General features: G+C 39.6%; 1 pseudogene; it reads right to left on the minus strand.

The window, feature by feature from the left end:
- Window positions 1–9,015: 9,015 nt before the first annotated feature.
- Window positions 9,016–11,684, minus strand: LOC118848841 (annotated as a pseudogene).
- Window positions 11,685–15,705: the final 4,021 nt, after the last annotated feature.

Raw genomic sequence — 15,705 nt, forward strand, 5'->3', positions numbered from 1 at the left:
AGTGATTCATGCTTTGCTCTAAAGGCAAGTTCCTGACACATAAAGATGAAAAGGATAGTATATATTTATATACACACATATGTATGTATATGTGCGTACATACACATGTGTGTATGTAATGGCATTCCAAAAGTCTTAATGAAATTTTAAGCTGTAATAGCTTCAATTTTTTTCTATTGCTTTTGGAATCATTTATTCACAGAAAAGTGTTTGGATTCTCAAAGACTAAAGGAGGAGTTAGTCTTATACATATTATAACACCAAAAATGCCCACTTATTTTTAGCTTTGAATATTCTGAACATGGTAGCTCTTTGCTAGGTCAATTACTGAGCCCTTTGGGAAGAGTCCTGCCTTCCATAGCTTGGAGTTGTTCGGAAACAGCTGTTGAACACAGACAGCACATTTAACAACATCGTCTACAATTGGGTGGGGATTTGCCAGTATGAGAGTATGACCCCATTACTTCTGTGTCATCTTCTTTCCAAATGTCGTTAGGTATCAAGAAGTGTAGTCAACAGCTAGACAAACATCTATCAATTCCCATTCAGCTCAACACTCACTAAGTCCCTACAATGTACCAAGCATTATACTGGAGACGGGACATTTGGACATTCAAAAATGAAACAGTCCCTGCCCTCAAGAGTATTATATTCTATCAGGGAGACATAATCTTATTATGTACTTAACACATGCAGAACACAGCTCCTGGTATTAGGGAAGACGCAAAGATTTGTGTGACACAGCATCTGCCCTTATGGAGCTGACATTCTAGTTCAAGAATAAAAGTAAGAATATAAAAGAAACACACGTATTAAGGAGTATGGAAGAAGATGAGAAGTCAGAAGCTTCCCTATTTCATTTCACTAAACTTGCTCTTCCCATCTTGGGTTGGGGGCATGCTTTTTGGAGGTCCAGTCTGAAGGGTGCCATCTAGTCTAGAAGGGCAGCCAGGTAGCACAGTGGATAGAACATTGAGTCTCGAATCAGGAAGACCTAACTTCAAATCCAGCCACAGATACTTTTTTGCTGTGTGACACTGCGCAAGTCACTTAATTTACGTTCATCTGTTTCCTCATCTGTAAAATGGGGATAAAAACAGCACTTACAGGATTTTTGTGATAATATTTGTAAAGTGCTTTGCATCTAAAGTGCCATATAAATGCCAGCTGTTATATTCCTTTCCTTGCGACCCCACCCCCACTCCCATTAAACTGTGAGCTCCTTCAGAGCAGGGATTGTTTTTTGCCTTTCTCCTGGAACTTGCAACAGTGTCTGGCACGTAGTAGGTGCTTTATTAATGCATTTTAACTGACTGTCCCAGGTTGGGAGAAATGGGAAAGGTGGCCCAATAGGACTAGCTGGTTGAGATGTGGAGCTAGAGTCAAAAATACAACCAGCAGGATACAGATGAAGAGGAAGACTCTATCTGCTGATACAACTGTGACCATGCGATGGATGCATTTGAGAATGGAATAGACAATTGGTATGCCAGAAAAAAATGAATTATAAGACCCCTCCCTGGAAGTCGTCTGTCTGTCACTCTTCACCTTGCTCCATTTGAAAGATCAGCTCTGATTTAGAATCCAGAAGCCAGTGTCATTCTCTGACTCTGGAAGTCATTGGCTTCTGGTCACTGGAGGTCTTGAAGTAAAAGCCAGGGTGGCCGCTCGTTAAGTGTGTTATACAAGTCTGGGTAAGTAAGAAAAGTAAAACAAATTGGTAACACAAAAGAAGAGGTTAGGAAGGTAGGTGTGGCTGTCACATTTAGAGGTGATAAAAATGGTATAAAGCTAGAAAGTAGTGATAAAAGTGTATAAAGTTGTTAAGAAAGCGATAAGAAAGCACTTATGAGCACCATAAACTGTGTAAAAGCCTAAGCTGATGATCTCAAGCATAAACTCAAACAATAAATTATGTACATGAAGCCTTTGCATGCCTTAAGGGCTATATAATATGCTATTCTTCTTCCTTCCTGTTTCTATCAAGGGCTTCAACAGGCTCCAAGAAGCTGTGAGATGCCCAGCAGCCACACCCTAGTATAATCATCTGGGCTGATGGGGCTAAACCAGGTTGAGGGTAACCCACAGGCTGGGTGAATTGGGGGTATCTAACCCAAGCAGGTAAGATGTCTCCCCCCATCCCCAGCAGAATGGCTGGATGAGAACAACTTGTTCAGTGGCTCCGAAGGCAGCTGAAGTAGGTGCTGTGGAGCGCTCAGAGCTTGGTCAGACATCAAAGATGCCAGCGGTCATCTGCTATGTCCCAGGCTGTCACCGGTCATCTTGACTTTTGTCCTGCTGCTGAACTTCAATGACTCTGGAAGACAGAGTAAGGCTGATGACTGCACGACTCTGCCTCACTTAAATCCAGTTCACACAGATGTCAGGACACCACCCTGTAATGTCATCTTTGAAAAAGGACGAACAGCAGTAACAACTTCCCAACCTCAGAGTCATCCTCCACTCTTCACTCTCACCCTCTATACCCAACCAGTTGCCAAATCTTGTCAATTCTATCTCCAGAACATCTCCATGAATCCATTCCATTTCCCTCCCTTTTTTCAAAATGCTACCATCCGAATTCAAATCCACATCACCTCTCACCTGGCCTATTTCGATATCCTCCTAATCAACCTCACCACCTTAAGTCTCTTCCATGTACAGTGCAACCTCCATTCAGCTGCAAAATGGATATTCCTTAAGCACAGATCTTACTGAGTAACTCCCCTGCCCCAGAAACTCCAGTGGCTCCTTATTGCCTCTGGAATAGAAAATAAAAAAAAAAAACCCAACGTCGTGGGTTTGCCCTTCATGATATGGCTCCAACTTAACCTTTCCAGGCTTACTGTACAACACTTCTTTTTACACACTCCCCATTTTAGCCAGGCTAGTATACTTGGTGTTCTTCATACACATTCCATCAATTTTCTCCATGCTTTTGCATATCCTGCATGCCTGGACTGCGCTACCTCCTTTCCTCCTCCTCTTAGCTGCTTTAGCTTCCTTCAAGTTCAGCCCAATCTCTGGACTTACTTGATCTCACTAGCAGCTAGTTCCTTCCCTCTCCTGAAATTACTTTGCATTTATTTGTCTGTGTACTTGTTCCCCAGGGTAGATGGTAAGTTTTTCCAGGGCAAGGACTTTTTCAGTGTTTGTCTTTGTATTCTCAGAACCTAACACAGTGTCCAGGCTGTAACAGGCATTTAAGAAATATTAGTTGAATAGAATTGTTGAATTAATTTCAGAGGGAATTTTTAAGTGACTTCCATTGAGTATACAGTGTTTGTATTTCTGCCACGGTGAAGGACTTCTGTAAGTGTGGACTATTCTACCGAAGGGTCTCAAGGACACTGAAGTTTTCCTTAAAAAGCAAAAATAAAAATAAAGCAAAAACACAAATCTGGGGCTCTTCCTGAAAAGCAGGGATCTGGATGTTCTGATAAAGAACTAGCTGTTTGCCTCCCAAAGCATGATAAATCCACAAATGCTGTAAAATGAGAGATGTCTTACTTAGTAAATGTCTGGCAGAGAAAGAGGAGATGGGTAGTGGCCATTGGTAACTCCCTACCCAGGGGAACTGAGGCAACTGTTAGATTCTCTTGTCTTTCCTGGGGCATGAATCCAAGGTATATCAGAGAATCTCCCAAAATTTATCAAAATGGATGGCTATTCTCCACTTCTGGTGATTTATATTGGCAGGAATGAAGGAACTTAGAGAGGATTAAGGAAGATCTTGAAGTCTTAGGCAAGCAACTGGAGATCAAAGGTGCATAAGGGATGTTTTTAATCATTTAAAAGCAAGGGATACAGAAAAGAAAAGCTTCCTTTCATCTTCAAACTCCTACTTTCTACCAATTCCTTTCCTGTTGCCTACAAACATGTCCCTGACAACGCCATTCTGAAAAAATAAAAACACCTTGCTACATGCTACCATCTCCACAGGTTATCATCCTACATCTATTCTCTTTTTCTAAGCCAAATTAAATTTTCAAAGCCAATCTCTACTTCCTCTCTTCTCATTTTCTTCAAAACCATCACTAATCTGGCTTCTGACCTCATTGTTCAACCAAAACTGTTCTGTTCAAAGATTTTAATGTATCACCCAACTACCACATCTAATGGCTTTTCTCAATCCTAATTGTTCTTGACTTCTATGAAGGATTTAGCACGGATAAAGCTCTTTTCTCCTTGATACTCCCTCCTTTTCTGAGTTTTCTTTCATCCACAGCCCACTTTCACTTAAATCCAATTCACTTGCACATCGTGGCATCACCTCCCTGATGTCATGGTCCTCTTTGATAAGGAAGGATCATCATCAGCAGCAGCAGCAGCAGCATCCATCTTCCTCTGCAGACTCACGAACCTGAAATATCCCTCCACTATGCCGACAACACTCTTCTCCTGTTGAGTTCCTCCCGGGGTCTCCATTTGAGGGGTGGGGTTTCAGGCTGGCCAACCTTTATTTCCCTCCCAGCTCTGTTTCTGACTTTCTGTACTTTGGCTACCATATACTCCCCTCCCCCCAAGAAGGTTCTTTCCACCTGCTCTCCAACATTCAGCTCACTTTTGTGTGTCGTTTTCTCCTGTTAGAATGTAAACTTCTCAAGGGCAGAAATGATCTTTCTTTTTGCTTGTGTTTGTACCCCCAGTGCTTACCACAATGCCTGGCAAACATTAAGTGCTTAATAAATGCTTATTGCCTCTGATACTCCTTCCCCTTGGCCATCCTCCTACCCATCTGACTGTTCCTTTTTGGTCTCCTTTGCTGGTATGTTATGCATATCACCCCCTCTAACTGGCCCCCTCCTCCCTCTTCACTCATGGTGACCTCATCAGCTCCCATCATGTCTATGGAGGTGACTTGCATACATAGATTTCCTTCCATTCCCTTTCCTGAGTCCTGCATCACAATTTGCCTATTGGATGCGTCAAACTAGATGTCCTGGCGACCCCTTAAACTCCAAAACAGAGCTTATTACATTTTTCCCCCAAGCCATCCTCTCTTCCAAACATTCCTATCTTTGTAGAGGGTACCTGTGTTCATCCCAATCACCAGCATCAGAACCTCAGGCTCATCCTAGAATCCTTACTCTTATTCATTCATTAAGTTGCCAAAGCCTGCCGTTTCCACCTCTCCATGCTTGCATTTGTCCCCTACTCTCTATTCACAGTCACCACCCTAGTTCAGGCCCTCATCGCCTCTTTCTTGGACTAAAATAATAGCCTCCTAATTGAGCCTCCCTCTCCCTTCTCCAATCTACCCTCTACACACCTGCCAAATCAACTTCCCTGAAGCTCAGGTCTGACCATGTCATGTGCCCTACTCAATAGACTCCGGTGACTTCCTCTTGCCTCTAAGATCAAAAATAAATGCCTTTGTTTAGGGCCTGGTCCCTTCCAATCTTTACGGCCTTTTTATACTTTGCTTCTCTCCACACACTCTATGGTCCAGCCAAACTGACTCTTGCTGGGCCCTTGTGTTAGCTGTTTCCCTTCACCCCACTTTCCCTAGCCCCAACCTGACCCCCATGCCTGGAATACACTCTGTCCTCACCCCTACGTCTCAGAATTCCTGGTTTTCTTTGAGTATCAACTCCAGTTCCACTTTCTGAATGAGGTCTTTCCAGGTCCCTCCAGATGCTAATGCCTCCCATTCCTACTAAATTTCCTAGTTTCTATTTTCTCTGTGGTTTGTATATACCAATATATGTGCACACCATCTCCCTTGTTAGAATGTAAACTCCATGAAGATGGGAGACTACTCAACTTTTATGGTTGTAAGTCAGGCCCCTAGGATAGTGTTTACCAAACAGTAGGTGCTTAATAAAAGCCTGTTGATTGTTTGTCTATGGAGGCTGTGTCTGAGAACTGGATGTGGATCTCCGGACCGTGGCCTAAAATATAGGAATGACAGGCTCCTGGTTGAGAATGGAGGGCACTTTACAAAGGCTGGTAAGAATATGCTTATCTAGTGTCTTGCAAAGCTAATTTTTTTTTTTTAGCATAACACTTTTTTTATTTATTTTTAGTTTACCACACACGGTTCTACATAATTTTGAGTTCCAGATTTTCTCCCCTCCCTCCCCAAGACGGCATGGAATCTCATTTAACTACCATGTATAACTTCACATTGAATTAATTTATACACTAGTCAAGTTGTGGAGAAGAATTATGACCAATGGAATGAATCATGATAAAGAAGAAACAGAACCAAAAAAAAAACCCAAAAACAAAAACAAAAGAGAAGCAAAAAAGGCGAGCATGTAGTGCGCCTCAATCTGTATTCAAACTTCACAGTTCTTTCTCTGGATGAAGATAGCATTCTCCATCGTGAGTCCCCTGGAGTTGTCCTTGCACCTTACGTTGCTGAGAAGAGTGAAGTATGTCAAGGTTGGTCCTCACGGAGTCCATATATCTGTGGCTGTGTACAATGTTCTCCTGGCTCTGCTCCGCTCACTCAGCATTATGTCGTGTAGGTTTTTCCAGGTTGTTACGAAGTCCGTATCATCCCCATTTCTTATGGCACAATAGTATTCCATTACCTTCATATACCACAGCTTGTTCAGCCATTCCCCAATTGATGGGCATCCCTTTGATTTCCAATTCTTGGCTACCACAAAAAGAGCCGCTATAAATATCCTTGCACATATTAAACTGAAAAGGGGAAGGAGAAAACTCTCTGTGTATAACTACCAGGGAAGTAGCTGAAATGCAGGAAGAATAGTAGTTGAGATATTCAGAAGTTCATAGGATTGTTTTGTACTTTTTTTTAAGAACAAAAGACCATTTTATAGGCTCTTCTACAACGAAGTGTCTCCCATCCAAATATCAAGATCATTCAAGGTTCCTTAGAGATGTAACAACAGAAACAACCATGTTCGATGATTGGCTAATGATAAACACCAGTCAAAGTATAAAAACAGGGAGCTATCACCACTCAAAGGTTTATTCTGTCCACCTATACAGGAAACCAAATGGAAAAAGAATTGAGAGAAACATGGTGGTTCTAAGTACAGCCCATTACCAATCATGACATGTATGCAAGAAGTCGCATAAAGGACACCATCCAGGAAATTAATGATAGAAAAAGGGAGTAGAACAAGTTATCTAGCAAGAAAGAGGCAGCTAGGTGGATTTGGAAACAGGAAGATCTGAGTTCAAATCTTGCTTCAGATAATCACTAGCTTTGTAACCTGGGCAAGTCATCTACCTCAGTTTCTTCACCTGCAAAATGGAGATACTGATCCCACCTACCTCCCAGGGGAAACCTTAAAAGAGTTGTTGTCCATAGAATCCAAAGGAACATAAGGAGGACATTGGGTAGATTGAGATAGGTCTTTGGAAGACTGCAGACAAGAACAGCGCCATATGAGAAAGTGTTGGCAGGTTGTGATCTGTGCTGCTGGAGAGAGGAGCCACATCAGTCACACCATAAATGCACCGACTAGAGTACTGGTTTGCTTTTACATATTTTTTCCCCTATAAGTGAACACCCTGTAGTACTGATTTGCAAAGCGATACCTCATTTTTACATTTGAATGAAAAACTAACAAGTTCCAATTTAACCATCTAACAGCATATTTTTAAATTTAAATTTTTTAAATTAAATTTAAAAAATAAAAAAGATAATCATAAGGTCATAGATTGAGAGCAGGAAGAAACCTTAGAGGCCACCTCATCCAACTCCTTAATTTTATGATGAGGAAACAGGCCTAGAAAGAATAAATGACCTACCTAAGGTCACACAGGTAACAAGGTGCAGGGGTGGGATGTGAACCGAGGTCCTCTGCCTCTACACACAGGCTCCCTCCCCTTTCCACTGCATCGTGATGCCTTCCACACTTCAACTAATGGATTTGAAAATGTATCACGGGCATTTCTATATTTGTCATTTCTTATAGAGAAATAGTATTTTTTGGTTTGGTTTTGTTAAAAACAAAATTTTTTTTACTGTTAATTTTTGTTTTTTATCTTACCTACACTTCACTTTTCTTCCTCCCAGAGAGCATCTCTTTTAACAAAAAATAAGAGAGTGAAAAAGCAGTACAGCGAAACTAACCAACATGTTGAAAAAATCTGGTGTTATCAGCAGTATTCCTCAGCAGCAGTCTCCCACTCATGCAAAGTGGGGGGAGGTGCCTTTCTATCACTCTTCTTTGGGGCTAAGCTTGGTCATTATAATTTCCCAGTATTGTTTCACTTGCTTGGTTGTTATTTTCATGTACATTTTTATAACTGTGTAATTTTCCTGGATTATTGCAGTCACCTACTGGTGGGTCTGCCTGCTTCAAGTCTGTCCCCACTCCAATTTATCCTCCACTCAGTCACTAATTTTCCCTGACCATATCATACTGCACCCACCCCACTGCTCCTTACTCAGTTAACTTAGTGGCTCCCTATTATCTCCGGGACCAAATTCAAAATCTTTTGTTTGGCATTCAAAGCTTTCATAACTTAACTCCCTCCTACCTTTCCAGTCTTATACCTTGGTCCTCAACACACATATTCTTCCATCCAGCGACACTGGCTTCCTGGCTGTTCCACAAGCAAGACACCCCATCTCTTGGTTCTGGGCATTCTTTCTGGCTGTCCCCCATGCATGAAATGCTCTCTCTCCTCCTCGATCCTTTCTGACTTCCCTGGTTTCCTTTAAGTCCCAACTAAAAGCCCACCTTCTACAGGAAGCCTTCTCCAAGTCCTTAATTCTAGTACCTTCCCTCTGTTAATTATTTCCTATTTATCCAGTCTATAGTTTGCTTGTACATATTTTCTTGCATCTGGTCTCTCTTATTGGACTATGAGCTCTCTGAGGGCAGAGACTGTCTTTTGCCTCTTTTTGTATCCCCGGAGCTTAGCACAGTGCCTGGCACAAAGTAGGCACTTAATAAATGTTTATTGGTACATTAAGTAAAAATAAACACAATATTTCTAATAATAGTTTTTATACTAACATCATACAAAAATAATTTTCAGTGGAAAAATTAGTTGGAAACAACAGCCTTCAAACCTTTCGTATTAACCATGTTTTTCATATACTTCAAATTTATACTGAATGCCTTTTTCTTCCTGGACCTCAGTAAGAACACCTGGATATTCAGGAAGAAGTTTATATTTCTTTAGATCCATTTCTGGAAAAAAGTTGTGTCACTCTCAAATCCTTACAAAATTCTTGTCACAGTCACTGATGACCAGGTTTCTTCCTTACTTCCTTAAAAACAGAGCTGCCTCCAACTATCCAAATTATGTCCACCTTATTTGCTAGTTCTGGAAGTTTGAGAAGGTCTAATGCATTATCCAAACTTTTGACAAGGTAATGAGCTCCAGGAAGAGTTTCCTTCAGTTCTCCACTGAGAACTAAATCAATCCTGTCAATTTCTTCTCAGGAATGGAGAACTAGGTCTTCTTTTCCATTATCAAGAGATTCTGTTTACCTTCTTTTTATATTATTATTATAATTAGATTTTTTTATTTTTAGTTTACAACACTTAGTTTTACATGTTTTTGAGTTTCAAATTTTCTTCCCTTCCCTCCCCTCCTACTTCCCCTCCAAAACAGCATGCAGTCCTATATAGATTCTACATAAACCTTCACATTAAACTTATTTATACAATAGTCAAGTTGCAAAGAAGAATTATGACCAATGGAATGAATAATGAGAGAGAAGAAACAAAACCAAAAAAGAAGAGAAAAAAAGAGAGAGCAAGTAGTCTGCCTCAGTCTGAATTCAGACTCCACAGCTCTTTCTCCGGATGTGGCTAGCTTTTTCCATCACGAATCCCTTGGAGCTGTGTTTGAGCCTTGTATTGCTGAGGAGAGCCAAGTCTATCAAAGTTAGTCGTCACAGAATGAATATGTCTGTGGTTGTGTACGATGTTCTCCTAGTTCTGCTCCTCTCACGCAGCATCATATCATGTAGGTCTTTCCAGGTTATTATGAAGTCTGTTTCTTCCCCATTTCTTATAGCACAAGAGTAGTCCATTACATTCATATACCACAACTTGTTTCGTCATTCCCCAATTGATGGGCATCCCCTTGATTTCCAATTCTTTGCCACCACGAAAAGAGCTGCTAAAAATATTTTTGTATATACAGGTCCCTTTTCCACTTGTGTGATCTCTTTGGGATATAGACCTAGAAGTGGTATTGCTTGGTCAAAGGGTATGCACATTTTTGTAGCCCTTTGGGCATAGTTGCAAATTGCTCTCCAAAATGGCTGGATCTGTTCACAACTCCACCAACAATGTATTAATGTTCTAATTTTCCCACATCCTCTCCAGCATTTATCATTTTCCTGTTTTGTCATGTTAGCCAATCTGATAGGAGAGATGTGGTACCTAAGAGTTGTTTTGATTGGCATTTCTCTAATCAATAGTGATTTAGAACATTTTTTCATATGGCTATAGGTATCTTTAATTTCTCCCTCTGAAAACTGCCTGTTCATATCCTTTGACCATTTCTCAATTGGGGAATGGCTTCTATTCCTATAAATTTGGCTCAGTTCCCTGTATATTTTAGAGATGAGGCCTTTATCAGAGACATTGGTTGTAAAGATTTTCTCCCAATTTTCTGCTTCCCTCCTAGTCTTTGTTTCATTGGCTTTGTTTATACAAAAACTTTTCAGTTTAACATAATCAAAATCCATTTTGCATTTTGTAATGCTCTCTATCTCTTGTTGGGTCATGAATTCTTTGCTTTTCCATAAATCTGATAGGTAAACTATTCCTTGCTCTCCCAAATTGCTTATAGTATCAGCCTTTATTCCTAAATCATGAACCCATTTTGACTTTATTTTGGTATATGGTGTAAGATATTGGTCTATGTCCAATTTTTGCCGTACCATTTTCCAATTTTGCCAGCAGTTTTTGTGGAATAGTGAATTCGTAGCCCAGAAGCTGGATTCTTTGGGTTTATCAAAGAGTAGATTGCTATAGTCATTGAATTATGCATCTTGTGTACCTAACCTATTCTACTGATCCACGACTCTATTTCTTAGCTAGTACCAGGTAGTTTTGATCACTGCTGCTTTGTAGTAGAGTTTGATAGGTGGTATGGCTAGGCCACCTTCCCTAGCATTTCTTTTCAATAATTCCTTTGATATTCTGGACTTTTTGTTCTTCCAGATGAATTTTGTTATTATTTTATCCAGCTCTGTAAAATAATTTTTGGTAGTTTGATTGGTATGGCACTGAATAAGTAAATTAATTTAGGTAAAATTGTCATTTTTATTATAGTAGCTTGGCCTAACCACGATCAACTGATGTTATTCCATTTATTTAGATTTGACTTTATTTGTGTGAGAAGTGTTTCGTAATTGTGTTCATATAGTTCCTGGGTTTCTCTTGGCAGATAGACTCCCAAATATTTTATAGTGTCTACGGTAACTTTAAATGGAATTTCTCTTTCTATCTCTTGATGTTGGTCTTTGTTAATAATATATAGGAATGCCGAGGATTTATGTGGGTTTATTTTATATCCTGCAACTTTGCTAAAGTTGTTTATTATTTCAAGTAGTTTTTTACTTGAATCTCTAGGATTCTCTAAGTAAATCATCATATCATCTGCAAAAAGTGACAATTTAGTTTCTTCTTTGCCTATTCTAATTTCTTCAATCTGTTTACCTTCTACTGAAGGAGTAGTGGTCATTTTCTGGAAGTACTTGAATTCATTCCAGAGCAGGGCCAGGGCAAGTCAGTTGATCAGATGGACCACCATCTGACTGTTTCTTACTTTAAAAAAAATACCTCCCCAGCACCTATGTGCCTGGCACACAGTAGGTGCTTAATAAATGCTTAGTGATTGAATTGCAGAAGACAAAATCCAAGAAAGGAGCTAGCCATAAAACTCATGGCCTTAAAAACTAAGATGCTCAATTTGGACAAACAGCACTTAAGTTTAGTGTTTTCAAAGGTAATAAGATATATAGCATGATATAATAGAGTTCCATTTTGGGAGTTTGATTTCTTCCTCTGACACATTCTAGCCACCTGACTATGGGCAAATCACAGCCTGTCGGGGCCCTGGAAAGCTATTTAACAAAATAACTCACATAGGGGTGGTTGATTTACATCTATGGAAATAGTGCCCACAAAAGGAGTTTGTCAAAAGTTGTTAGAATAAAGCATTTTTTAAAAATAATGTTTTAGTTTTTTCAAATCCTTGTATTCATTTAAGTTTAGTATTAAATTAAATTATGTACTAATATTATATATTTATATATATAATATATATATATCTGTGTGACCTTATATGTTATACATATATAGAATAAATACTGAATATTTATTAATTATTAAACATTAATAAATGTCACTACGTTAAATTTAATATTCATTAAAATTTTTTTGAATTCCAAATTTTCTCTGTCTCCCCTCCCTAAGACAGAAAGCAATTTGATATGGTTTATATATGTGCAATCACGTAAAACTAGAAGAAAGCAATAAGAGCTTTGTATATGTGTGGCCAAGGGCTTGAGTCCCAATATCTCTGTGTGCTTTTGCTAAAAGGCATCTTAGTGTCAGTGTTAGAGGACTGGACATTAATTCTAGAAAACTGAGGTTCTTGTCCTGTATCAGTGTTAGAGAACTGGACTTTAATTCTGGAAAATTGAGGTTCTTGTCCTGTGTCCGTGTTAGAGGACTAGACTTTAATTCTAGAAAACTGAGGTTCTTGTCCTGTATCAGTGTTAGAGGACTGGACTTTAATTCTGAAAAACCAAGGTTCTTGTCCTGTGTCAGTGTTGGAGGACTGGACTTTAATTCTGGAAAACCGAGGTTCTTGTCCTGTGTCAGTGTAATTCTGGAAAACCGAGGTTCTTGTCTTGTCTCCTATATTTCTAGCTATGTGACGATGGGCAGGTCATTTCACTCATCTGTAAAATGGGTAGTTTGGAGCAGCTGGCCTCTAAGGTCCCTTCTAACTCTAAGTATCTGAGCCTAAGGTCAATGCTTTAGTATCTGGGATCTGTTTACATTGTTGAGGAAAATGATGACAAGATCCAGGATGGCATTTGACTCATTTTAAGAGAATTATAAAAAACAACTAAAAACATGTAGTTGGGAAAGTAGAGGCCTATTCTAATTGGCCCTTGCTAGTTCTGGTTGTTGAAGAATCAGACTCTGATCCCATGGCCTCCAGTCTGTAAACACTTTTTTTCTTCCCAGAGACATTTAAATCCCTGTTATCTATTTAGATAAAAGCAGCCATAGATGCTATACCTCACTTCTGCAAGGTTTGACAGTAAAATTGTCAATGAAACTAAATCCACAACTGTGGGCTTCTTACAGGGAGAGATTTAGAAAAGCTTCTAGTTTTCTACCTAACTTTCCCAGAAATATGAATGTCCCAAGGAAACCCAATGTTTTATCCAAATCGATCAATCTTGAATGCAGAGTGAACATGGAAAACACAAAAGTATCTCACTTCAATTGTATGGGCTTATCCAGGCACCAGCTAGCCTGTGTTGATTTTCAGTGTTGCCTTGTTTGCTCTAGAATGATATGTCAAGTTAAAAAGTAACTGGTTAATTTACCTCTAACTCAATACCACAATAGTGTGACATAGAGAGTTCATAAAAAATAAATAGTCTCTTTGAACTTTCCAGAGTCTTACATTTTTCTTAAGCAGTAAGAATATAGGAGAACCAAGTTCTCCTAGAGGATAAAAGAAGAGATGGTGTCTCCTCAGGGGTGGGGAACCTGCAGCCTCGAGGCCACATGTGGCCCTCTAGGTCCTCAAGTGAGGCCTTTTGACTGAATCCAAACTTCACAGAAAAAATGTCTGGATGGTGAAATTTGGATTCAGTCAAAGGGCCACACTTGAGGACCTAGAGGGCCACGTGTGGCCTCAAGGCTGCAGGTTCCCTACCCCTGTTAAGTATATCATTCTTCCATCAGGGTTTAAAATTTGTTTGGACTGGAGAGTGATATCTGAGTCACTCTCACGATAAACCTCAAAAACCCTTGCCAAGTTAGGAGAGTTTGGTTTTCAGATCCAGTCTGTTTCAGGGGAATGAAGTATTCTGCCAGCAGCCCGACACTTCTTGGCTGAGAAATATTCATCATGAGGGCCTAATGATCCCCACTGCCTCTATTTCGGAATGGCAGGACAGGACATAAGTATTTTGATGAACACCTTACTCAACTACCCACCGTCAAAAGCATCAGTGGTTGATGCTAGAAAATTTAGGATTACAATGATTCTCCTCTGGGGGAGTATCTGAGGGTGGGGTGTCTTGGAAATTTAAAAAGCATGCTGTTGCTCAAAGTTAATGATCATTACTAAAAGAACTATGCCTCTTAGCTCACACATCCCAAGGCTGGATGCAAGCTAGACCCAAGCTTGTGATTTCTCATCAGTATTTGAACAGAGACATCCAACAGATTTGCAGCCAGGAATAGCTTCATTTTATTCAGAGGACATGAGACTCATGGGTTTCAATCTAACTCCCCAGATGATGCTCAGGGAGTCATTGGCTCAGGCTGTGTTGTAATTGGTGGGGGGGGGGGCGGGAACCTCGATCCACCTAAAGATTTTCCCCATACTCTTTTCTTTTCAAGCTTTAGTTTTATTTGGTGGAGGGAGGATAAATATCAAAGTGATATTATGACTTCCCTTCTATCAGGAAGTATAAAGCTAACAGCAGAATGAGTAAGAGCAACTTAAATGTCACATTGGGAAACACAGCAGTTTGGTTTCCTAAGAGAATGGAAAAACATGTCCAGAGGTGTGGTGTTTTATATTCATATTCCTGGGCTCTAATTCTTTTGCTGTTACTGGGTCCTCAGCTATCCTGGCCTCAGTCTCCCTATCTGTAAAATCCTATATACTCTATTTTAAGAGCTCTTTGTACATAAGCACCCCTTACTTACAACACTTTGTTTGGATAGTTCCTTTGAATTTATGTTCTAATATGCATTAAAATTATTTTTGAACATATCAAATCTCCCTTTCTTGAGGGTATAAACTGTGCTTTGTTGAATTTTTGTATGTCCTCCAGCCTCAGAAGGCTAGATCAAATCAAATCAATCTCTGCAAGTCTCAAATGGTGTGTTGCATATAGGAGATGTTTAATGAACATTTGCTGAATTAGATTGAACTTGAGCAAATGTGAGCAAATGTAGTTTGGGGAGTTAATGATTTCTCTAGAAGTTTTCTTCCTATGCTTTGGAAAATATCTAATTTTTTATAACTTGTTTCCCATCTACAAGAGGGAACTAATAATACTTATTAGGAAACATTCAATTTGATTTGGCTAACATTAAAAGGGTCTCCTATGGGCAAGGAAAACTTTAAACTGTCCCTATACTCTTGGTGGGGAGGTTTAGGGATGTGGAAGGGGAATTTAATGTACAAGGTATCTCAAAAATCTTAGTTTGGTTTTGTTTTAATAACTCAAGAAATATAAATGCTACAAACTTGCAAAATCATCATTTGCAAGTTTATTTAAATTTCTTTTACACTGATTTTGTGAATTTTGAACAATAAATTTTTAATTTCAATTTTAACAAGATGGGGCACTCTGTCATTACAGATTGCCTCTGTGACAGTCTCCGGATGGTAGTGGACTTCTCAGACCAGTGGACTGGTAGAGGAGGTCATCTTGCTTGATCACCTCAGATCTATCTCCATTAGATTTTTTGGGGGGGGTCACATCAAAAGTGTCAGATAGGCACCTTCTTTGGATGATTTTAAGACTAGGATTGCAAA

The sequence above is a fragment of the Trichosurus vulpecula genome, chromosome 4, assembly GCF_011100635.1.
Source record: "Trichosurus vulpecula isolate mTriVul1 chromosome 4, mTriVul1.pri, whole genome shotgun sequence".
In the NCBI taxonomy this organism is placed as follows: domain Eukaryota; kingdom Metazoa; phylum Chordata; class Mammalia; order Diprotodontia; family Phalangeridae; genus Trichosurus; species Trichosurus vulpecula.